Below are 26,069 nucleotides of genomic sequence, written 5' to 3'. Positions count from 1 at the left end.
TGAAGTACTCATATTCACTATGAAATTCGCCAAGTCATCTGGCATGGAGCACATAAGTAGGATGGATTTTATTTCATAAGAACCTGCAATTATGAAACCAATTGTTAATAAATAAATAAATAAATAAAGGAAAAGAATAACCCATACAATGGATTTATGTGGAAAACCCCATTCCAGGAAGAACCACGGGGAAAGGGATTGGAGCATTTTTTAATACAATAACAAATAAAAATATTACCCCTATAAAAATAGATTTCATCACAATACCATGGTGTTACACAAAAATATCGTCACCATGATTATTTGCAGTCAGTATGGGTCTATCATCACTTGTACTGTCCTCCTAAGCAAGTCTAAGACCTCAGCTCTTCAAATCAAGCTTTAGAAGTGGGAGAAAGACATTAAATATCAATGTAACTCTGGTTCCACACTTTCTCTCATGGTCACCTGCGGTCCCGCACCTTCTCTGTACAAAAGCTGTGTACCTACCTGCTTTGTCTCTAACGGTGTAGGTGCAGACCCCTGTGAAAGTCAAAAGGCGCAAGTTTTATCTTTAAAAACTCACTTTGGGTTAATTCTAGAGTTTTCTAGAAGGAATTTAGACGTGGATTGTTCGCTCTGAGGTGGTTCATGCATCCCAAAAGAGAAGGAGCTAATCCCTTGACTAAAGGAGCTATCCCTTTGAAGGAGGGCTTTATCCCTTTGAAGGAGGACCTAGTAACTTCCCTCAATTGCACTATAAATACAGGCATTGGGGTGAGGACTAGAGAGGTTAGAAGCTGAACATTTTGAGGGTAAATGCTGGTGAAATTGAGACTCGTTGGTTGAGCTTGAGAGGAGAGATCACATACCTCTTGGTTCTATTGGAGAGAGAGTGAAACTTGTCAAAGTAGAGGAGACATCTTGTTGGACCCTGGGAGGAGCTTGTACAGCATCAAGGCAAAGGTTGTAAGGTTCTTCTTCTTTTGAATTAATACAATCAAACTCATGTTTCTCAATAAGTATCTTATGTTATTTGTTTCATGGACTCCTTGACTTTCATGTTAAATATGTTTTATGCAATTGGGTTTTCAGGTGCTATTTAATTTGTTTGCCTTGTTTGTGTTTGCAGATTCGCGAAAAGGATCTCATTTGGATCAAAGGAGTGAGGGCATCCACAAGCTTGTGTTGGACCAAAGGTAGGCCCTAAAAACACTTGTTTGTTATTGTTATTAAAGCATATTTAGAGAAAGATAGTGTCTGGTTGGTTTGCTTGTCGTTAGGTCTTCTTTAGATTCTAGGAAGGTCTATCTTGTCCGCAAGATCGACATTTTCCGTGCGAAAAAATGGCGACTCCACTGGGGACTTGATTGTTTTCTTTGTCTATGAGAAACTGTATTTTTTGTTTCTGTTTTTGACTTGATGATTGTGGGATTGGGTGAATTTAGTTAATTTTGAGTTAGTTTTCATTTTTCATAATTTTGGGAGAGGTACGCACCCTCTGAGTTAAGAACAGTGCGTACCTGTACGCACTTTTGCTTTGTGCACAGAGCGTGGACGCACCTGTGTAAACAGGTTGCCTGCGTACCCTGTCAAAAATTTGAAAAATTTTAAATTTTTCTCTTTTTTATCAGTTTAGAATTTGTTTATAGGTTTTAGCCATTGCCCAGACCTGCTTGTTCCCTGTCAAAAACTTTCCTTGGTTTAATTTCATTAGCATTAGGGTTTTAGGTGGAAATCCTAGGAATTTTGCTTGTTGGGTTTGTTTTTCGTTTTTGGTTGTGTAGTGGCTCTGAGCTTAGAAGCTGTAGGGACCTCAGATTACCTTGGTGTCTACCAATCTTCTTATGAGTCTGACCATTGATGAAATATCCCCTTGTTGAGGAATCCACTTTGAGTTTTCTCATTTCAAAATTTCGAAAAGCTTGTAGTTGAAAGTTTGGAATTTTCATTTTTAAAAAAAAAAAAACGAAAGATTGGTTGTTTTTTGACTAATTGTGATTTTGCATAAATTAGTCCTTAGCTCACATTTAGCTAAGTAAAACATCCTCAAAAAGACTTTTAGTAGGCTTTGACTTCAAGTAGCTTTTTATATAGTTTGTAGCTCTCAAAGTTAGTCATTTTCATTAGTTTTGAGTGTTTTATTTACAAAATATAAAAAGAAATATCTTTTGAAAAGTTTGTTTTTTGTAGTGATTGAGTGCTTTGAAAAGACAAAGGAATTTTTTGTGAAATAACTAGTTGTCTCGTTTCGAGTGCTTTGGAAAGGAAAAGCTCTTCTTTTAATTTGTTTAATTGAGAAAGATTTGTTTTTACAAAGTATTTGCATTCTCAAACTCTTTCTTAGTCTAGAAGTTCATCGAAGAGAAAAGAGTGTTTAAATCATCTTAGGTGCATCTTTTTAGTGATTTCAAGTCGAGTCTTTACACCATGAGTTTCATCTCCACCACCTCTTGACTTAAACAACAACCACTAAAATTAATGCTTAAAGTAAAATTCACCTAGTAACATTTTATTTCTAGGGCTCTGATACACCAACTTAGCTTAGGCTAGTGTCTTGGAGTAGGAGAGTAATTAACTCTCCAAGACAGTAAAAACAAACAAGTAGTTGTATCTTGTGGTAGGAAGAAATCCAATTGTTACATTTATGCTCTGGGAAAGCTCCTCTTAAAGGAGAAGCATGAGATCGTGTCCAAACCAGTGTGGGAATCAATCCTTCCTCATTGGGAACGACGCCAGATATTCACGTATTAAAAACGGTAAACCTCGGATTAACCATTGTCGAGGAGCCTGGGGTCACTTGTTGGTAAACCTTGGATTATGTCAAGGAGCCTTCAAGGGGATTGAGCTTGCTACTCTGCCCTTGAGTGCGTATCAGATCGTAGACTATTCCCCCAGGTGTATTTGTCTCAGTTGGTAACCTTAGTGGACATATTCTTTAGGATTCTTCCTAAGGTGACAGTGGTGGGAAGATCCCACTGTACCTGGAGCAAACGTCGGCTAGACTCACTTGGATTTTCTAGGGGGTTCACTTCACTCGAGACGGTTAAGTGGAGGAACTTGGTCCAGTCTATTCATTAAGCAGGTTGTTGGGGTAACTGTTCCAACCGCCATTTCTGTACTGAATTCTGCGACGTTGGATTTCATCACCAACTAGTGTTTTCAGTCCGGAAAGTTACTATTTGTGTGTGTTTGATCTCTAGATTCTTTAGATGTGTGATTCAAATTTGTTTGGTTCTTTAGAGGCTTTAGGTGGTTTTCATTGAGATTTTACTTTTTTTGTGTGTGAAGTAGTTAAAAGTTTTTAACTGTGGCTGAATTACCAAGACAGTCCCGTAGACTTCGGGGCCAGTCTCCTGAGTTTGTAACCGTGGCTGATTTATTGAGGAAATCCCGTAGACTTCGGGGCCAACCTCCTGAAGAAGTCCCGAGCCATCTTGAAGGCTTGAAAGTCCTCGTAACTCCTAGTGGCAGTAAATTTGGGTCACCTGAAGAAGGAGAGTCTTCGTTGGTTGTACATCCTGATTACCAAACTCTAGTAACAGGCTATAATCCTGAATTTATTTCGGTTTCCGAACTTTCTGGTAGCTTTTCATCTACTAGTGATATAGGTGAAGAACCTGAGATATCTAAACCTGTTACTCCAACATCGGGGTTTGTCTCTCCAACTTCTAGTGGTCCTAATTCACCTAGGGTAGAAAGAGTAATCACTGAAAATCTTCCTTCTGGTTTGATAGCTATTGAAGAACTTGCTCCGGAAGAAGAAGTAGGCATCCCTATCCCTGAAAATCAACCTATTATTGATCTAAGGGAGCGTGAATCAATTTTTTACAATCCACCTAGAAGTACTACTTGGTATCTTTCTTTGACTAATTATTTGGAAAACCCAGTGTTAAGTTTTTCACCACCTCGTGCTCCTTATCACCCTAGAGGTTTTTATACTCCCGTAAATATGTCAGGTCAGTCGTCCATGTTTACTCAATCGCTTGAATCTTTTTTGTACGACGGTCCTTCTGTTCCCTCTAGGTATCAGTCACTTTCTGGTACATTTTCGGGAGCATCTCCTCAACCCATTGAACAAGGGTTATTCACTGGAAACAATGGTGCAAAGTCGTTGACCATAGAAGACATTCTTATGATGTCAGGTTATATTCCCAATTCTCAACCTCAAGGTGGCCAGTTACCGCTTGGGGGGCAGCCTCAATTAACGCTCGGGGGGCAACCTCAAGGTACACAATTTGCATCTGGGGGGCAACCTCAAGGACAGTACGTACCTATGGTACAATACGTTCCTCAAGGTCAACCCCAGACTCAATATGTACCCCAAGGTCAACCCCAGTATCAATTTATACCTCAAGGTCAACCCCAGTATCAGTATGTGCCTCAGGGGTATCTACCCCAAGGTCAGTACTCGAACCAAGGTTTCCAACCACCCCAAGGTCAATCTTATGTTCAAGGAACGGGAAATGTACCTTTCAATTATCAATCCTACCCTCAACCAGTTTATGGTCCTCAATATTATGAACCTGTTATGGGTCAGTACCCCGGAATGAACATAGTGTGGGATCCATCGCAAACTCAACAGGTGTTGCAGCCAAGTGTACAGTTGTCATCTCAAACTGGACAACCCTTAGTTTCTGGTTCACCCCAGCAACCAATCCAGTCTAACATTCAAACTTATGTACCCTCGGCAGTTTCTCAGTCTGGGCCTACTGCGCCTCGTACTCCATCTCAAACAACTGCTGCAACTGCCGCAACATCGGTTCAATCTACCACACCTACTTCTGGAGTATCGATAGCTCCGGTTTCTACTGTTCCTGTATCTACTCCTCAGACATCTTTACCACCGTCTGGATCCACGATTCAAACTACGGTTCAGATGCCTATAGGACAACCTGGTTTAAGTACGGTTGTCACAAGTCAACCTCAATTCACCTATCAACTGTACCAGGGACAGTACCAATTTGGTTCTGTTGTCCAGCAGCTAGTTTATCAGTATCAACGGTATCCTGGGTACACTTATCAACAACCCTAGTACAGTCCGGTTAATTCTGGTTTTCCAGAAGGATACAATATCCCGAACGCGATTCCTATTCCTAGTTATCCTGGATATCCTCCTCCTGGGGCTGGTCTCATGACCCAGAGTTTTAGGGATCCTAATCGGCAATTACCGTTTATCGCAAATTTGGACTTACCAGACTTGTCGCGCCTAACGAACAATCCAATTAATTATCTTCCGTTTTGGCCGCCAATGTCGAATAAGTTGCCCAGTGACATTCCCAAGTTCGAAGGTAAATCTGGAGAGGACCCGTCGAACCATGTGATGACTTACCACCTCTGGTGTGCGTCTAACTCCATCACAGATGATTTGATCCGTCTTAGACTTTTCCAGTGCACTCTAATTGGTCTCGCGGCCAAGTGGTACATTGAGTTACCGCGAGGCACTTTTTATAATTTTAGTCAGTTAGCTACCTCATTTTTAACTCATTTCCCGTTGCCAGTCTGATATGAAAATGGCACGGAATTGTTAACTTCGCTAAAACAATCGACATCCACATACATTTCAGATCATATTCATGAGTGGAGACGTCGACGACGTTTAGTGAAGGTATTTATTCCGGATCAAATCTTGGCTGAGTGGTTTGTAAAATCTTTGTTGCCAAGGATCACTGAAGATGTTGCTAAAGCCGGAGTTGTTACTGAGGAGCAAGTTATTGCTCAAGCACAGTACCTTGACTTGGTTTATACTCAGTCAGGTATGTTACACGAAAATATCCCCGATCTTCCCAAGTCAAATCAAATCACTGCAACTCCTTCGGGATCTCATGTCGCTGATGGTATGATTGGTACGGTTAACACTAAAAGTAAGAAGAAGTCTTCCAAGAATTCTTCTCCTATCATAACCTTGCCTGATTCCCCGACAAGAGATTCTTCTGCAGAGGTTTCCGCCGATATTCACGTTGTAGAGTCATCTACGGCTAAATCAAAATCCGGTGGGAAGAAGAAAGGAAAGAAGAAGAATAAAACGGAAAAAAGTTCAAAGGAGAAACCTGAAAAGGCGGAATCCAATGATGAAAAGCGCAAACCTCGTTATCCATGTCTCATTTGTGACGAAGAACATTTTACAAGAGACTGCCCTCATCGAGCAGAGGTTGCGAAGATCGTCAAAGGTTCCCAAACTCCTATTGTCTTGAAGGATCCATTTCCAAGTCAAGACAATAAGATGATAGGCTCTTCCTCGAGTGCCAATGAAGAACCCATATTGATGATGTCCCATGTAAGGATTACGACTCGATCGCAAGATTATGGTAGTAAAAGTCCTCTTGATGGCAAAGAAGCAGAATCTTCTCATTCTAATCCATCAACCTCAGTTCCCAGTTCCGATCCACTATAGATCGAGAAACCTAATCCAGACTTAGTAATCAAACCGCCCGCCAAGGGTATACTTCGAAAGTCAGCTTTCAATCCACATGCGAGAGCAGCTCAGAATTATAACATTGTTGAGGATTTAGTTGTTTCACCCTCAGCAATGTCGGCTTTGGAAGTGCTGCAATCATGCCCAGCACAACGTAAATTACTTTTGTCGGCTATAGGAGCTGTTGATGTTCAGGACCCGAACCTAATAATCTTTGATCTAGAAAATAGTACACCGCGTTTGCCTCATCAAATGGATTTCCAGATCCCAGTGATAGTCAAAAACAGGCCTATTCATCGGACTGTAATTGATGAGGGAGCCTCAACGTGTATTATGTCGATACAGTGTTGGAGATCGCTTGGTTCTCCTTCACTAAATCAATCCCCGATAATTCTTAATGCCTTTGATGGCCGTGGGTTTCATCCTTTTGGCATTCTACAGGATTTGCCTATAGGGGTTGAAGGAAAAACCGTTAGTCTAGATGTGGAGGTGGTTGATGCCCCTCTAGACTACAACCTTCTCTTGGGTCGAAGTTGGTCTTACGCTATGACAGCGGTCGTTTCATCGGTCTTTAGAGTAATAAATTTCCCACATAATGGAAAGATCGTAACAATAGACCAGTTGGCTTACTTTTCATCTGACCCAGCCTCTTCGGAGAGTATTCAGCATGTCGGTAAAATGACTATCCCATATAAGGATGTTGGAGTAGGATTAGTTAAAGATGTCGGTTTACTGGGAACTTTTCCTTTTCCTCCAATCAAGGCATCATCTTCATTTGCAACCATTCATATGATTACATCAGACACTATTTTTTATGACGTTCCTTGGATCGTTCCTTCTGAATCTGAAATAGACTCATTTGGTAATTCCATGCCTTTGAGTCCATATGAAATTGCCTATGAAGCCGTGCAGTCTTTTGTCGACCCGTGTTCAACCGAAAATGACTTAATGAATGTGGTCCGTGAGGAATCACTTTTCACATCAACCTCGGATTTAACTACGTTTTCTGAATTTGTTCACTCTGATGAGAAAATTCGTGAAATCCTATGTGTAGATGATTTACCATGGGAAGATATCCATCACAGATCTTCGTTTTTACCTGAGGATGATCGTTTTGAAAATGATTTCTCATCAATCTTTACGACTAAATATGTCAAGGAACCTCAGATTCCAATGAAACATCCCGATTCAGAGTTAAATTTGGGAAACATCTCTCGAACTATTCCCATTGACATTTCGGTTAAACCCGGAATTGTTGAGAACATTCATATAGGTGCCTCGTGTACAGATGACGAAATTCAATTATATAAGGCCCTATTTCAAGAATTCCGCGACGTGTTTGCCTGGTCCTATGAGGAAATTCCAGGAATTGATCCCACGATTGTTGTTCATGAGATCAAGACTTACCCGGACGCTAAACCCGTCCGGCAACGTTTGCGTCAAATTCACCCACGAAAAGCTGCTGCAATTAAAGCAGAAGTTGAAAAACTGTTGAAAGCAGGTTTCATTTATCTGATCCCGTTAACGGATTGGGTATCAAATATTGTTCCGGTTAACAAAAAACAGGGGACAATAAGAATATGCATCGATTATAGGGACATTAATCGAGCCTGTCCAAAGGAAAACTACCCAACTCCCTATATCGATCAAATCATTGATGATTGTGCCGGTAGCGAAATATTTTCCTTTATGGACGGTTTTTCCGGATACAATCAAATCAATATTTTACCTGCCGATCAACCAAAAACGGCTTTCATTTGTCCATGGGGGACATTTGCTTATTGCAAATTACCTTTTGGGCTTAAGAATGCCGGAGCAACTTTTCAAAGGGCGATGTCTTATGCGTTTCATGACATCAAGCACATTGTGCAACCCTATCTCGATGATTTGCTTGCTCATTCATTACATCGAGCTGATCACCTCGTCCATTTACGAGCAATCTTTATGAGGTGTAGGCATTATCGTATTCGGTTGAACCCACACAAATGTGTCTTCTGTATAGAAATGGGTCGATTGCTGGGATTTGTAGTTTCGAAAGCTGGCATTCGCGTTGATCCCTTGAAGGTCGAAGCTATCATCAATTTGCCTCCTCCTTCGAGTCTTCGCCAACTCCAAAGTTTGCAGGGGAAAGAAAAAATTTTACGACGATTCATTCCTAACTACGCCAAGGTTACAAAGGGTTTTACACGGTTGTTGAAATAGAACACTCAATTCTCTTGGGATGAGATAGCTCAGAAATATTTTGATGCACTCAAACATGCATTGACCCATGCACCGTTGTTGCATCCTCCCAACTACAACCCGGATTATTTTTGTATCTCGCCGCCTCCCATTCTACTATTGGAATGGTCTTAGTTCAGGAAGATGAATTCGGAATGGAACATGTGATATATTACCTTAGTCGAACGTTAAATCCAACTGAGCTAAAATACTCACATGTGGAGAAATTGGCATTGGCAGCCGTTCAAGTTGTCCAACATTTTCGTCACTACATTTTACTACGGAAAACTACGGTAATTTCGGATTGCAACCCTATGATCTACATTTTGACCAAACAATTTTTAGGGGGCAAGTACTCTAAATGGATCGTTATCCTGTAGGAGTTCGACTTGGAGTTTGAAAAATCTAAGTCTAAGAAATCTTTAGTTTTTGCAGAGTTAATGTGTGATTTCCCGCGTGCTGACACGGAAACTGTGGCAGAGGAGCCCATTGCGGACGAATCTTTGTTTCTAATCAGCACTTTAGATCCGTGGTATGGGGATATCATTGTCTATCTCCAGACCCAATCCTTTCGGCCAGAAATTTCAAAGTTGGAATGTCAGAAAATTCGCTTCCAGTCTCAACAATTCAAAATTATTGGAGATACTCTTTATCGCCGTGGGGCGAACTCTATTTTTTGACGTTGCTTAACACACGAAGAAGCTGAAAGGGTTCTAAATGACTGTCACTCTGGAGCATGTGGCGGTCATATGTCTGGGTATGCCACAGCCCAAAAGATATTGCGCGCTGGCTACTTTTGGCCGTCTTTATTTAAAGATTGTATTACGGCGGTCCGAAAATGCCACAACTGCCATATTTTTTATCGTAAGATGCGCGCTCCACCCGCTCCTCTCCACCCTATAATTGTCGTTGGTCCTTTTGCCAAATGGGTTATCGATTTTATTACATGTAACCCTCACTCGGCTGGGGGCATGCGTATATCATCCTTGCGGTATATTATTTTACTAAGTGGGCCGAGGCGATGCCTACATTCAAGGCAGACGGCAAGACAGCTGAAATTTTCGTGTTCAATCATATAATTGCTAGGTTTGGTGTCCCACAAGCGATAATCATTGATCATGGGCGTCATTTTCGAAATGTTATGATGACCGAACTTACAGGCCAGCTTGGTTTACGTCACGATAGTTCAACCCCTTATTATCCACAAGCGAATGGTCTGGTTGAATCCATCAACAAAGTTTTAGTTATCATGATCCGACGAATCATTGGGATTCATCGGTCAAATTGGCACAACATGCTATTTTCAGCACTTTGGGCATACCGAACTTTAGTAAAAACATCAACAGGGTTCACTCCTTTCCAACTAGTCTATGGTTTGGAAGCTGTGTTACCCATTGAGTGCGAAATCCCGTCACTGCAAATGGCCATCGAGTTACTTCCAGCCACTTCCGAAGAGGAAAAGCGTTTGTTATACTTAGCTCAATTAGAGGAGAATCGACGTGATGCTGCATTGGCGATCGAGACTCACGCAAAACGTATGAAAGCTCAGTATGATCGGAATGTGACCCCTTGAAATTTTTCGGAAGGAGACCTAGTGTTATTGTATGATCAAGCTAATGATAAATTAGGCGCTGGGAAATTCGTTCCTATGTGGCATGGTCCCTATATTGTTAAGCAAAAACTAGCAAAAGGGGCCTATGAATTGGTAGACTTTGATGGGGACTCTTTGGGTAAACCCAGAAATGGCCTTTACTTGAAGAGGTACTATGCTTAAAAGAATGGGGTATGGAGATTTTTAGTTAGGATAGTTTTTTCTTTCTAGCTGGTGTGTTTTAGTTTAAAAAAGTGTGCTTAGTTTAGAGAGTGTTTTCCGTCATTATTCCTACTTATCTTGGTTTTACTCTTGATATTGCAGATGTCGATGCCTCTCCAAACATACATTGGATTTGCTGATGGTGCTTGTCGTAATACATGGAACATCTCTTCCGCAGCTTGGGTTATCTATTCGCCCTCTGACGAGTTAGTTTCTATGCATGGGGTAATCCTCGGTCAAACAACAAACAACATTGCAGAGTACAGTGCAGTGATTGAGTTATTGTCTGAATCTATTTCATTTGGGATTCGGAGTTTGATAGTGAGGTTAGATTCTGAACTCGTTGTATTACAGCTTAATAGAGTGTATGCCATTAGAAATCCAGTGTTATTAAGATTACTTTTGAGAGTGCGTCTCTTGGAACGTGAGTTTGATTACATTGAATATCAGCATATTCCAAGGTCTTTAAATACATTAGCAGATGCAATTGCTTCTCGAATGTTAAATAGACATTTGCAATAATCATACATGTAAATTTAAAACCATTCCATAACATGATTTACAAGATAAGCCGGTAATAGTGATATATATATATAGGAGTGTGTCAAAAAATACATCGTCTTCGATCATAGGTTGAAAAACACCTTATGATCGACAAAAATGATAAGTACAAAAAACAAAAATATCACATGTGCCCACAAAAGGCGATCATCCTATCACTGGTGATGATCTCTATAAGAAACCACTGCCCGGGCCACCTTGCAAATGAACCTCCTAAAAGGTCCCGGGACTCCAATCACATAGCGCTGAAGTCGACGAGGAATGTCGTCTATAGTGGTCTCAGGAATATCCCCTGTCAAGTGCTCAAGATGACCCTCCAACTCGGCCAAAACCTCTGTTGATTCGTCCTGTGGGTCTGGCGCGGGTGCAACTGGTTGCCTCCTCTCGAAAGGCCGGAGAGCGGCTAGTCGCTGTGGACCCACATCTGCATTTGAAATTTTTACTATCAGTTTTGAGACGATGAAAAATAAAAAAAAAATTAAAATAGGAAAAGTTGAAAAGGATTTTACCTGACTCGTCCCACTGCTCTCCTGGTGGAAGAGCCATGTCCGGGTCACCACGGAAATCTATCCCAGCATAAGGGAAATCCTGAATGGAAAAGACCTGGTTTTCCAACCATTGGAAATACTCAGGTTTGAACCGAGCAACTTCTGTCCTCTCATCCGGGTGACGGGCCATGACTGCGACCCATCGCATCAGTTTGGGCTCTCGAGGAAGCCCAGCTCCAAAAGTAAGGTGTTGTGGGATCAGCATAGGAACCCTCTCCAGGCCAAAACTCACGACCAAAGCCCCATAACCAAAGGTCTTTAGTCGTCCGCTCTTGGCCCTGGTCAGTTGGCCTTTCACATTGGCCAGCACAGCATTGCACCAGTTGAAGATGGTGCCTCGAAAGCAATAAACTGCCATACGCATCTGGGATCCGGTGGCAACATGTAATGCGGCGGCTCTGCAAAGTCTGGTGACGGTAAACGCAATCACCATGAGCTCAGGACGGGATATGGTCTTTATTTCTATCCCTTTGTCTTTAGCCTGGCTGTTGCAGTACTCTAGCCGGAGGCTATCGACAGATTGGCCACCTGGCCTAGTCCCGAATAGAGTCAAGTCTTCGCCTCTCTTAGGCAAACCAGTCAAGAAATAAATTTCCTCCGGCTCGATTTCGAGCCGGTGCCCGCCAATGAAGAAGCACTGGTCCTGTATGCTCCATCCATCAACCAGCCACTGCAAAAAATCTACCTGAGCCCTCATGCCGGGAATGGTCCAGAATTTGTACAGTCCGCATGCCCTCAAAGCATCAAGTGAAGGCTGATGATTCCATGCGGCAGTATCCACGTCCTCATGCTCCCGTGCACACCAATCTAGCATGATATACTCTCTGCATCAAGTATAAAGATTAATTAGATTGCTAGAAAACATTTGATTGGTCCATTTTTGAGGAATTTTGGGTTCAAAACCCTTGTTGTGGGGTACGCACCCTCCACGTTAGACACAGTGCGTGGGTCCGCACTTTGTCTACACGGAAGGTGCAGACCCCGAGCTTTTTCCCAATGAGAAAAAGTCGGGGTCCGCGGGTCCGCAATGGTAAACCTGCGGACCCCCGCGCGTGGGTTTTGCACCTAAAAACCCTCCAAAAAAATGAAATGAGGGACTAAATCAAAAAACTAAACGGTTGAAAATGAAGAGTAGGATGATGTGGATTACCTGGAGAAGACGGCGCTTGATTCCGACAGTTGGATTTTCCACAATCTTCACGGGAAGTTTTCTAAGCAAAAGCACTATTTTCTCACCCAAACTCGAACGGTAAAAATGAATTGACAAAGGCCCTTTTTATAAGTTTTTTGAGTAAATAAATCGCAAATTTGTTTATTTTTCACTTCGAAAAGGTATTTTGCAATGATTTTATCCATTTCAAACAGGTATGAGTAATGTTTGTGTTTCTGTGCAGAATAAAGGATTATTTAGGCGAAATCTATCATTTTCAACGAAAAAACAAGTAGAGTCATCTTTAAGCCCTTTTGTGACTCCTAAAAATGAAAAGATTACTGAGCGTTTCTTTTACACTCGTTAAAACGGAATTAATAGACGGTCCACTTACAGCTCTTTTCCGACCGTAAAAACATGAAAAGATTGCCGAATTTTTGTCGTTTCCAATTTCGTTGATCGCTTTTTTACTTTTTCGGATCAGTGACACTAATAACGAAAAGTACTCCTTGGTCGTAAAAGATCAAGCGGTTCTCTCAAGTATTATTTTATACTTTTTTGGGCTTGGGAGACACAAATTTACGAAAAAGGTCAACCCTGGAGTCTTCTTAAGTTTTTTCAGACTCTCTAAAATTGAAAAATGCCGAGTTTCTCCTATACTGGACTCGTTAAAATTTCACAGTAAAGGACCTGTTCAATTACAAACAGGAACGAACCACTCCTTCTTAGGGTTCGAATCTAAACTAAGTTGGACTCATCTGAAGGATGAGCTTATAATCAAGCAAATGTTATCCTCCTCAAGCTTGTCAAAAATAAAGGGGTACTTGCCAGAAATGGTGGGGGAAAAGAGAGAAAAATAAGTTTGTTTGTCATACCTTGTAACCACTCTTGAACACGACACTTTTATTCACCTGGGTTGGGAAATCCTTTGCCTAACAGTTGATCAAACCACATTGAAAGTCTTCAACCAGTTTTTGGGTATTAACTTTGGGTCAATTGTCACCAAGCCATCTGTCATCCATCTTGACCATCCCTGAGTCAGTCCTTGCAACTAAATTTCTTCAACTTGATCTATGATTCCGTGTTGTGGGCTTACCTACGACGGATCGCTTTCTATCGACATCAGTTCATTATCTAGAAAGATGATCTAGAAATCGTCAGTACCTTAAGATCTGCATGCCTCAATGGCAGGTTTCTCGCCTTTGACGACAGTTTACATCATTGACTTTCGATCGAAGGATTCCGTGATATGTTCGACATCAACACATTTATTCACATCTCATGGATTGTACTGGGTACTTTGAGATCCATTGACATCATTGGTGGTTTCTCTCACACTTGTTAACAGTTTACATCATCGACTGGTAATCAAGTGGTTTCTACCATGTTCGACTTCAACACATTTATTCGCATTGATAGAATCGTACTATTTCGGGATATAGAAATGAAGACCCTAGATCTAGTTTCCACCATCCAGGCTGCGAGGAGTTTTGTATTCATTATGTTGTGGACTATTCATAAACAGATGGCTGCGTCCATACTGTGTTCACACGAGTCTATACTTATGATGTTTTACAAGATCATTCCTATATTAGAGCAGTAGATAGTTTTCTAGTTAGTTTTTATCTAAGTATGGGAATTCCTACCTCAGCGATGATATGATCTCATATATATATCTTGCATTGAATGTTTTTACAGGTTCCGACCGGGCTCTCCACAAGATGATCCTCGAAATGATAAAGTACTTCACTCTTCCTATATGATAAATGAAATCCTCATCTACTACAGACTTCGCACTTTAGGGGGCAATCTGTTACACAAAAATATCATCACCATGATTATTTGCAGTCATTATGGGTCTATCATCACTTGTATTGTCCTCCTAAGCAAGTCTAAGACCTCAACTCTTCAAATCAAGCTTTAGAAGTGGGATAAAGACATTAAATATCAATGTAACTCTGGTTCCGCACTTTCTCTCATGGTCACCTGCGGTCCTGCACCTTCTCTGTACAAAATCTGCGTACCTACCCGCTCTGTCTCTAACAGTGTAGGTGCGGACCCCTGTGAAAGTCAAAAGGCGCAAGTTTTATCTTAAAAACTCACTTTGGGTTAATTCTAGAGTTTTCTAGAAGGAATTTTGACGTGGATTGTTCGCTCTGAGGTGGTTCATGCATCCCAAAAGAGAAGGAGCTAATCCCTTGACTAAAGGAGCTATCCCTTTGAAGGAGGGCTTTATCCCTTTGAAGGAGGACCTAGTAACTTCCCTCTATTGCACTATAAATACAGGCATTGGGGTGAGGACTAGAGAGGTTAGAAGCTGAACATTTTGAGGGTAAATGCTGGTGAAATTGAGACTCTTTGGTTGAGCTTGAGAGGAGAGATCACATACCTCTTGGTTCTATTAGAGAGTGAGTGAAACTTGTCAAAGTAGAGGAGACATCCTGTTGGACCCTGGGAGGAGCTTGTGCAGTGTCAAGGCAAAGGTTGTAAGGTTCTTCTTCTTTTGAATTAATACAATCAAACTCATTTTTCTCAACAAGTATCTTATGTTATTTGTTTCATGGACTCCTTGACTTTCATGTTAAATATGTTTTATGTAATTGGTTTTTCAGGTGTTATTTAATTTGTTTGTGTTTGCAGATTCGCAAAAAGGAGCTCATTTGGATCAAAGGAGCGAGGGCATCCACAAGCTTGCGTTGGACCAAAGGTAGGCCCTAAAAACACTTGTTTGCTATTGTTATTAAAGTATATCTAGAGAAAGATAGTGTCTGGTTGGTTTTCTTGTCGTTAGGTCTTCTTTAGATTCTAGGAAGGTCTATCTTGTCCGCAAGATCGACACTTTCCATGCGACACATGGGACAATATCATGAGACAATACCATGGGTTACGGATATCATGAGTGTGGACAATTTTTACTTTGATTTGGTCTCACATCTAACACTAGTGCCACCATGGGTTACAGATATCATGAGTGTGGACAATTTTTACTTTGATTTGGTCTCACATCTAACACTAGTGCCAACACTAACAGCTTGAATATATAAAAGTTTCACAAATAAATGAAATGTTACACACTACTAGTTGTAATACCAAATTTAGATTTAAAGAAGATGCAAATATAATTAGAAAACACACCAAACATGATAATAATGAATCATAACATAAAAAACTCAATGCTTGACAACACTTAATGCATTCCTATATAAGCTTTAGATTTGTAAAAATTGCTACAAATCATCTATAGTAACTAATTTCTAAATTTAACTAATAAATTAGAGCTACATCTCACTAATCAACTACAACTAATTCTATTTTAATTCACTATTCACATAACTTTAGTGAAAAAAAGCTACATGTATGTAAACTATCTCAAATTATCTTTTGATAGATTGTAATTAAAAAAAAAATTACCATTTTTATTCCTTGATATGCTTGCTATAACACATTCCATCACTCCTTTTATTTTGGTGTTGCAATAAGTCTTGGAAAAATAGAATTGTGCAATACCCTTTGGATGGAAAAATTAGGTTTTTTTTTTAATTTTCTTTTAATTTCGCTGGAAAAATAGAATTATAGGTGTTTTTTTGGATTTTCCCTTAATTTTTCTGGAAAAATAGAATAGTGCAATACTGGTCGAATGGGAAAAAGAGGTTTTTTTTTCCCTTAATTTCTCTCTTTTGACTTGTGTCCAACTAGAAAGAGTTTGAGCAACTAGTTGTATAACCATTTTCCATCAAATAGTATAAATCTTATGAAAAAAATAAAGTTATCATTTTAATGTGATAGAGACCATAATAATTCTCACCTTTAAAGGTTAGTATTTGACACAAAGAACTATTGAAACATTGCTATTATTAGCCATTTTTTAAAATTTATAGCTAGATTATGTACAAGTTTCATGAACAAATCAAATGTTGCCTACCACTATAACGTGTTCTAATATCAAGTATGGATTTAAAGTAAACACAAATATAATTAGAAAGCACACCATACAATACATACAAACAATCATAACATCAAAAAGCTTAATGCTTGAGATTATGTAATATATTTATATATAGGCCTTAGATTTCTACAAATTATTACAAATCATTTAACTAATTACTTGAGTTTAAATTTAATTAATCAATTACAATTACTTCTTATTAATCAATTACAATTAATTCTAACTAATCCTAATTTATTTTTGGAGAATCCAAAATTGGTTAACAATGTTATAACAATTTGCTAAAAATCTTATATGTGATGTCTCACACTTTTATTTTTGTAATGAAATATATAGAGTTTCAACCAAAGATATATGTCACTCTCATTTATGTTATTTATGAGAATATATTTACTATCTAACTTCATTATACAGAATAAGGTTACTTCATTGAAATTTCAATAATTGTGATACTTAGGAAAGTAAAAGTAATAGAGAAAGAACTCTCATATTCACTTGACTTCTTGGGAAGAAGCCTAATCAAGTAATTTATTGAACTAGATGCATGACCATTATTGCAAGTGGATTTGAGACAAATTGATGTGCATTAATTGAAGGAGGAATTAGGACCATCATATGAGGAGGAGGATGATAGTTAAGGAGGAACTAGGGTCATCATATGAGGAGGAGGATGATAATTGGGTATAGGGTAGGAATTTCTCTAAAGTAGACACTAAAATTGATAGCTTTTTGCAATTTTAATACTCGTTTTAATAATTTTAATACAAAATGTTAAGAAATTGGAATTTTTTTTTACTATATTTAATGGGAAAATCACCTCATGACGAACAATTTACCCTTTAAATTCCAAGGTTGAGTAGAATTTAGGATGTCAAAAAGGATAACATCACTTGAGGCTACTCTCCACACTCCATTTACCGAGATAGGGACATCATCCAATGACAAGTGTAATTGTGGAGCTGTCATGGCTTACATCTAGTCCTTTGCTATATGTTAGAATGTCAAATTGACAAGCCAAATGCAACAACAAAATCATGTTGTTGTGCACTCCCATGTCAGTTTTTTTGTCAAATAAGATTGTTGTTCCTAATCGATAGGCTCATTTGGCATAGTTGTGAAATCAGTCCACCAATGTGCTTTCCTTGTAGATCATGAATCCTATGTGGACACCTATATTAATTAGAACCTTTGGAATCATGGATTGTCTCATTCTAATCCTAATGCATTAGGGATAGCCTCGAGTGATCTCGAAATTATATTCATGATGAAGAATATATACATGGTTGGTCATACTTATATATTTACAATAGAAAATATATACATTGTTATTCATGATGAAGAATATATACATTATTGTTTATACGTATATATTTACAATAACGAATATATACATTGTTATTCATAATGTTATTCATTTTTGTTCATATTGTATGTTGTATATTGTTGTGAAGGACCTTGGTGAGATGATTTATCTTTCCTTTGTTAGTGAAACTTATACATATTACTTTCAAGAGATAATTGTCATTTGTATATTCTTTACGTCTTTATCATTTGTATATTCTTTACCGTCTTGGTCAAAATTGAGAAAACATTAAAAAAAAAGTATCTACAAAATAAAAAGAAAGAAAATTAAGACACAAACTCCATGGGTTCAATTTCTTTACTCAAATCATAAATACCTTTAAAAAAAACTCGAGAGCTTCTTTTAAAAAAAATACTTCCTTATTTAACTTTGTTAAAATCTGATAAAAAATAATCCACTTATGGAATGTCCTTAGCTCAAACCATCAAAATATCTCCATAAAATATCATAGTGAAACTCTAACAAACACTTTTAATAATATTAAATGTAAATAACTTAACAAACACTTTTAACAATATTAAATGTAAATAACTTTTAAAAAAATGTCAAACATAAGGTTGGGTACAAAGTGTTTTTAAAAATTAAATAAACATAATAATTTAGAATTTGTTATATATATTCACATCGTAAAAAATAATGACAATACCTTTAAAATATAACAAAAATCATAAATTAAATCATAAATATGACAATTAGCGGAGGATATTTTGACAATCGTAACAATGTTTGCCCGCCAACAACCGGACACCTCCTTTATTTATTTTTGCAGGGAATAACAACCAGACACCACCTTTAATTTTCGAGGGAATCAACAACGGGACACCTCCTTCTGGGGAATTACTGGACTTCAGGCAGGAGCAAATAGATCTGTTCATGGAAATAAACAGATTTGAAATTCAGATCATGACTATTCATGACTCCGGTCTACGAAACCGGAGATTTTGAATCCCCACTGGAGTCGACATTGTTGATCTGAGATGTATTTATCGCAACTAAGGGCACTTTGGCCCCCCTCTTTTGGTTTTCCAGTCATTGTAGCAGGGACACACCTCCTTGTGGCCATAGGTGCCAGGCGGAACACAACGACATTTGAGGCAGCATTTCTGGCAATAGAACATGCATGGCTTCCGTTATTGAGTTTTCGAACACCTGTATGAGCATGCAGATGGACACTCTGCATAATAACAGTTATATTAGCATTGAAAGAGAAGAACTACAAAACTGGGAGAATTCTATCCAGAAAGACAGGACTACAAAATTAATAAAAGTAGGAGAATTCTTTCAAAATTTTACAGCCTTATCGTATAAAATCACCTTCTGGGCGTAATCCACTGTGCCGGTTCTTGCCCTGGGTGATAAATATAACTCGTATCAGAGAAATTCAATGACATTGAAAACCTGCTACAAACTACAATAGAGGGATAGATGTTGTTTAAGTGGATATAACCTGTTCATGGCTTTGAAGAACAGCAGCCGAGATGGATTCTACATCCGTCGAGGCCTGCAAAGTACATATATGGTTCATCAATAAATAATGTAATGCACCATCAGATCTGAATCCATGAAACTCAATACATATCTGCAGGATATGCACACGAATAAAACATTGTGTTAATAAGAAATGGAACTGCACCTCACAAAACTCGGCACACATGACTGCAAACACCATTAGAAGCAACAAGAAAGTGCATATAATCTTCATCTTCTTCATCATCATGACAATCTTAAAAGCCGTTCTTCTTCTACAAACAATGAATCAATAGACGGTGCATTACACTGTTGTAAGAATGCATTTATAGCCTGACAGTAGGGCTCACATCGCAAAACTGACTCCAATCCCTAAACTTTTGCGTCTTGGTAGTTGCAATTTATACACTCCAACTAAAATCACTAAATAATTAGCAATGACGGATTTCCGACTGCTATCTATATACTTTTTGGATTTTTAACACTCTCACCTTGCTTTACAAAAAAAAATTTGGAGTATTTTTTCTATTGCAGATTAGTTAAAAAATTAGAATATTCAATTCTAGATTTTGGAAATATTTTATAAATGAAGCATCAAATTTAATTTGATTGTAACTTTAACCATAAATTTAATTAAATTACCAATTTTAAAAATATTTCAGAATATAATCAACAAACTAAAACTAATTATTTAATTTAACTCCTCTCCACCGTATTCTAAAATATTCCCAAAAAAAAATATACAGATGACGAACCATCTCCCTTACCAAAACTGTACAACACCTAGATATAGGGACACATTGGCACAATTACATACTACGATTAATGAAACTGACCCAACACCGAGATAGGGACAGCATGGCACAATTACTTACTTACCATTAATGAAACCGACCCAGCCTGAGTAACGGTTTAAATGTGGAGAATGAAAGAAAAATATTGTATAGCTTCACTGAAACTGAGATGAACATTGCAGATCATGTTACCTGTAATTTTGTAATGGTCTATAAAGGTGTGCATGTGCTCGCATGCTTGGTGAATTCATTTATAAGCTGTAACGGATGGTGACGTTTGCCTGTACTTGCACGAAGCAAGCATTCAGCTCCACCATTGATATCCACATACTATACCCAGTGACATTCCTTCGTTCACACATTACAATTAGCAGGATATATTTTCCATATCTGCTGCCATGTGCATGTACAAAGATCATCTCAGATGTGCAGGCATCGCGCATTAGAAGAGGGCGGCTGAATAAGAGTACTGAATCGCTTTTTCTTTGTACCATCTTCACGAAATCACGAGGCTTTTTCAGCATTTAACGATAAATTTTTAACGTGGTGACAAAAATATGCAGTTGTTCAGTAAATGCTTCATTCCAGGAGAGACAGCCTCGCAGTTACAGTGGTAAATTTGCTAATATGGGCATCAACCTACCGAATCCAGAAGAATTCCCACTTGCAGATTTTTCAGCATTTAACGATAAATTTTTAACGTGGTGAGAAAAATATGCAGTTGTTCAGTAAATGCTTCATTCCAGGAGAGACAGCCTCGCAGTTACAGTGGTAAATTTGCTAATATGGGCATCAACCTACCGAATCCAGAAGAATTCCCACTTGCAGATGTCAGACGACCGGGTCTTCCTTCCTGGAAAGAGCTAACCAGTCATCTTCAGAGTATTTAATGTCCGGGGATATGCGTCTGATAATACCTGAAAGTCTTGACTTTCCCGTGTTATAACGTTAACAGACGTGCATATCCCCGGGCATTAAATACCCTGAGAATAGGCATTAAATACCCTGAGAATGACTGGTTAACTTTTTCCTTTCTTCATTCTTCATTGTGAAGAAGCAAACCTGCAGGTTCCGCCATTGGTCGTAATGTTTGACTTCATTACAAGAGAATTTTAATGCGAATCAATGGATTGGAAAATCCGATCTGACATTATTTGATGTACTGGGAAGCAGACTTACCAAATTCGAATTTGAAATTCCAATTTTATTAGATATTGGAACATTTTGATTTTGGAAAATTTTGGAAAATTTTGATTTAGATACTGGAAAAATTAAATTATTTTAAAAATTAAAATAGATTTTACAAAATTAAATTATTTTAAAAATTTTACATATTTTTATTTTAAATTTTTTTATCTAATTATTTATAAATTAAAAATATTATACACGTATCTAATATCATATAATTTTATTAAATATTATATAATTTTATTTTAAAAATTTTACATATTTTTATTTTAAATTTTTTTATCTAATTATTTATAATTTAAAAATATTATACATGTATCTAATATCATATAATTTTATTAAATATTATATAATTTTATTAAATGGTATTATTTTTAGAAAAGTGTAACAACTTTAAATCATAAATTTCGATATAATTAATAATTTTATTATTAATTAATAATTAAAAATTCAAAAACCATAAAATTTATTATTTTTAGAAAAGTATAATAACTTCACATCGTAAATTTTAATAATTAATAACTTTATTATTAATTAATAACTAAAAACTAAATATTTCATTGTATATTTTGTCTCTTCACTGCATCTTGTTGAAAATGCAATTTATTAGTCTAGTTTAAGGTTGTACATTCTACTAAATCCAAAACAGATAGGCGGAGGGAAGAACATCCAAACCTTAATTTATGATTCTAGATTTCATTACCAATGCGAAAGAGCATTGAAGTGTACCAAGAATAGTTACCAAAGTGAAAATATGGAAAAAAAAAAAATTAAAATTATATATTTTACAAATATTTATAAAAGATTTTATTATTCTTTATTTATAAAAATTTATTATTTTTAGCAATTATAAACTTGTTTAGATAATTTTCGGCAAAATCACATAACCAATCTTTTGTCGACGCGTTTCGAACCAACCAGTGTGGTTCATTGTCAGAAGCCTAAATTCCTTAATAATTATAAACTTACTATCGCTTATTTACTATTTTTCCCAATGTAATTTTTTATATACAATTTACTATTTATGTACTTTTTAATATATAGATTTTTCTATTTTTTATTTTTTATTTTTTACTAGATTAAATAAAAATTATAATATAAATTTTAATGTAAAAAATTCTATTTTTTAAATATTAAATTTTATATTAACAAAATTCTTTAACAAATTACATTAATTTTACTTTTTGATTTTTAATTTTACTTTTTAATTTTTTAAATACTATACTCTAGGCTCATTACCTTTGACTCGGATAGAGTAATAGAGCCATCCCTTTCTTCTTTTACACCCTTTAACATCAATGCATGTGCATAACATCAATGTTATGTCACGCCTTAAATCAACGTGCTTAGAAAGTGATCGCGAGTATCGTAAGGTCAATAATATCGTCTCAGCGCTGAAAATAAGACACTAATCCGTACCGAACTCGAATTACCAAATTTTCATTCGAACAGAACTCGCATGTTTTTGAATTTTTCTGGCAAGTACGGTCAAATTTGGTAACTATGCTTTAAAGTGAGATTTAATCTATTTTTTTATTCTAAATATGGAATTGATTTTGTTTTGGGAAACAGAAAAGTCCGCGACGCTTCAAATTGCATCCTATGCCTTTATTCGAAAGAAAAAATATGGTGTTTTGGATTCCTTTTTCACACCAAAAATGCTAAATTTGTTTGTTTCTTCTTCTTCTTTTTAATAATTGAGTGGAAAATTTTATCATAATTTAGTTGTCAATTTAATAGTGGGAACAATGATTATTGGGTACAATAGGTAAATGCAAGTTGAATCATCACTATTATTCAAGGAAAATCATGCCACCTTGAATTATCGTTTGTAAGGGAGCAAGCTTTAACAACTCCCAGATGCCTTTGGGTGAACATGTTTCCTTACCTCAGAGAAAGACAATCTCTTAACCAAACTGCATGGGTATCTTCGTCTTGAAATTCGAAAAAAAAAATGAAATGTAGAAGGAATTATATTCCTTTATTTTATTAATAATTTAGTTTTGTTTTGGATTAAAGCTCAAAAAGTTTAGATAGGAATGATGTGTTGTAGCAGCTATAACCACCCTCCAAAAATTTTCCTTGGCTTCGTTTTGGAGCCTTCCTACCAACCTTTCACAGCAACATGTCTTGCTTCGTCAAGTACACAAGCTTCAGTGATTTTCTTGCAGAATGATAACTTGTCCATCCGAGCTTGTTCCATTCCCCTCACAGGTTGTTCTTCCAGACTTGGTCCAGTTGCAGGTTGAGTAGCTCCCTCAAGAAATTGCTTAATTCTAGAGGGAAACTAGCCTTCCCTCCAAAAATCGCACAATTCTGTCTAGCAACCTGTTGGGCTCAAAAATTGCATAGATATGCAAGTCAAGCTTCACTAAGAAAATTGCGCAATTCTTCCTAGTAGGGCTGCTCAGCCCAGGAATTGCACAATCCTGGGCAGCAGTCAACTGCTCTGCCCCAAAATTGCATAAATCTCCTGGGAAGCCAGCCCAACTCCCTCCCAGAAATGCACATTTTCTCCTAGTAGTTGATAAGGCTCTTGCATGTGCATTTGAGTTGACTAGTTTCCTCCGGGACGAGCAAAATTGATTTGCATGCATGGGTTGCTCCTCCCAATGCAACATGGATAGGCATCCCTTGATTTAGGGATCTATTTTTAGCAGTTGGAGGTTACATACGAGGAACATCTCAGAAACCTCTCGCCAAGTGTCGCTTTTCCTAGATTTATGGCATGCACATCATAACATTGATCTTATAAAAACTCATCAACTAGACATTGCAGAGCTCATTCCTCACATCAACCTTGTAGCTCTAGCATTCCACATTGCATCTAAGAGTTGTCAGCACATTCAGCTCAATTGTCTTAGGGTAAGCTCGTTGTTCATGACTTGTGTTGTGTTTATGTCGCTTTTTGTGTTTCGCGTTGTGTGAGTGTTGTCAGCTCGATTTCAGTGAGCGATGACTGTCGTTTACATGCATACTAGCTTGTACCAACACTGCTTCATTTTTCGTTTGCATCTCACTACTGTCACATGCATAGAACTGTTTTTACACGGACGGTCGTCGTTGTGGTGACTCGCTTCACACACTTGCATGCTTTCCCATTTCCTGAATCCTACACTTGTTGTTTGCAAATGATCATTCACTCTTGTTTGTACTCATCTCCTCATTCTTTCACACTTCTCATATTTTCAATCAGCCATCAGCCGCACTGGGTTGCCTTGGCCCGGACCGTGCCCTGCCCGGCTAGCACTGCGCATTTCTAGAAGAGAAGGCTCTCCCTTCCCTCCAGAAATTGCGCAAATCTAGCCAGGCACTGACCTCCAAGTTGTCATTGTGCAATTCTTGGAGGTATTGTCTTGTTGGCCCCAGAAACTGCGCAATGTAGTTCGTTGGTTACATGTCACTGCTGACTAAAATTGCGCAATTTCAGTCCTTAGCAGGTCAATTTGGACTATGCATTGTGTAGTTCTAGCAGTCAGTCAACCTCCTGACAGCGTGAACTGTGCCTTGCGTAGTTTTGGTAGTCAGTCTCCTAACCTCCCAGCAGAAATTGCACAACCTACATGATCAGTCACACAGGTATGTTGCAAGTCAGTTCTCAAGTTAGTTTTCGTTTTCAACTGACAGATTGTTTGTCGTGAGTGTTTCCATGTCTCCAGGTATCGCAGGTGTTCATCTGTCTCTCGGCAACACAGGTACAATGGTTTTTAGAAGAGTAGAGTAGAAGACATTGTTCAAAGCACACTTGGGGAAGCGATCGATCAAGTGTCTATGAACTTATCTACCCACAAAGACATCAAGTTGTTCGTAGACAAGGACATCAAGATATGACGACAGCAGCACCACCATCAACATCAGTTGAAGGAAGCATACCAGATGCGACAAACGCAAGAGGAAGGTTGTTGACAACACAGAGGCAGAACAAAGTTGCAAGCTCAAGCAGATCCACTTGTGATGAAAGCAACTTTGTAGACTCAGGCTATGAGGTGACGATGCGACATGAAGATCGCGCGAAGGCAGAGAATGGAACAAAGAAGGGCTTGGATGTGCTGAAGCAGCAATTCAAGGAAGAACAAGAGTTGCATAGACGAGAGAATGAGTTGTAGTAGGAACAGGTATAGCAGGAGACGCAACACACACTCACGGATGAAACAACTCCCGTACAAGTTATAGATCCATCCCAACAGCTGGCATGGAGCAGACAAGGTGAGCAGTGTTGTTGATCACATGCAAGGGAATACAGTAGCATGCATGCCATTGTGTGCACGCATGCGATCCCAAAAATTCGACACACTCACCAAGGCAAAGAGAAGAAACAAGTCCCACTGGAGTTGAACATGTACCTCGACAAGTTGATGCATACGACCACCAACACATGCTTGGAGAGCAGTGTAGACACTATGCATCAACATGTTGTCGGTCCGGTCACACCAGGATGACCATGCATATGCTATCAGCCGAGTTGGACAAAGGAGCCATTTCAGTGCACCTGGATGCAACAAAGGCAAGAGTTCTCTTTAGCGAGATATCACCATTGAGCACACAGACACCATCATGGATAGCCAAGCTTGGCATCAACTCATCACCTTCGACCATCACAAGCATGTCAAAGAGTTGGTCTCACG

The 26,069-nt window shown here is 38.2% G+C and overlaps 1 long non-coding RNA gene across 1 annotated transcript; it reads right to left on the bottom strand.

The window, feature by feature from the left end:
- Positions 1-18,675: 18,675 nt before the first annotated feature.
- On the bottom strand, positions 18,676-19,806 carry LOC149166186 (uncharacterized). Its single transcript, XR_016260403.1, has 4 exons — positions 19,629-19,806; positions 19,443-19,496; positions 19,310-19,343; positions 18,676-19,169 (listed from the first exon to the last, which is right to left on the bottom strand). It is a non-coding gene; the product is annotated as an uncharacterized LOC149166186 (long non-coding RNA).
- Positions 19,807-26,069: the final 6,263 nt, after the last annotated feature.

Source organism: Pinus tabuliformis, chromosome 5_1 (genome assembly GCF_031772625.1).
Source record: "Pinus tabuliformis cultivar Carrire ecotype Pingquan chromosome 5_1, CPIR1, whole genome shotgun sequence".
Taxonomy (NCBI): Eukaryota; Viridiplantae; Streptophyta; class Pinopsida; order Pinales; family Pinaceae; genus Pinus; species Pinus tabuliformis.
This window is presented reverse-complemented; position numbering and strand designations above follow the sequence as displayed.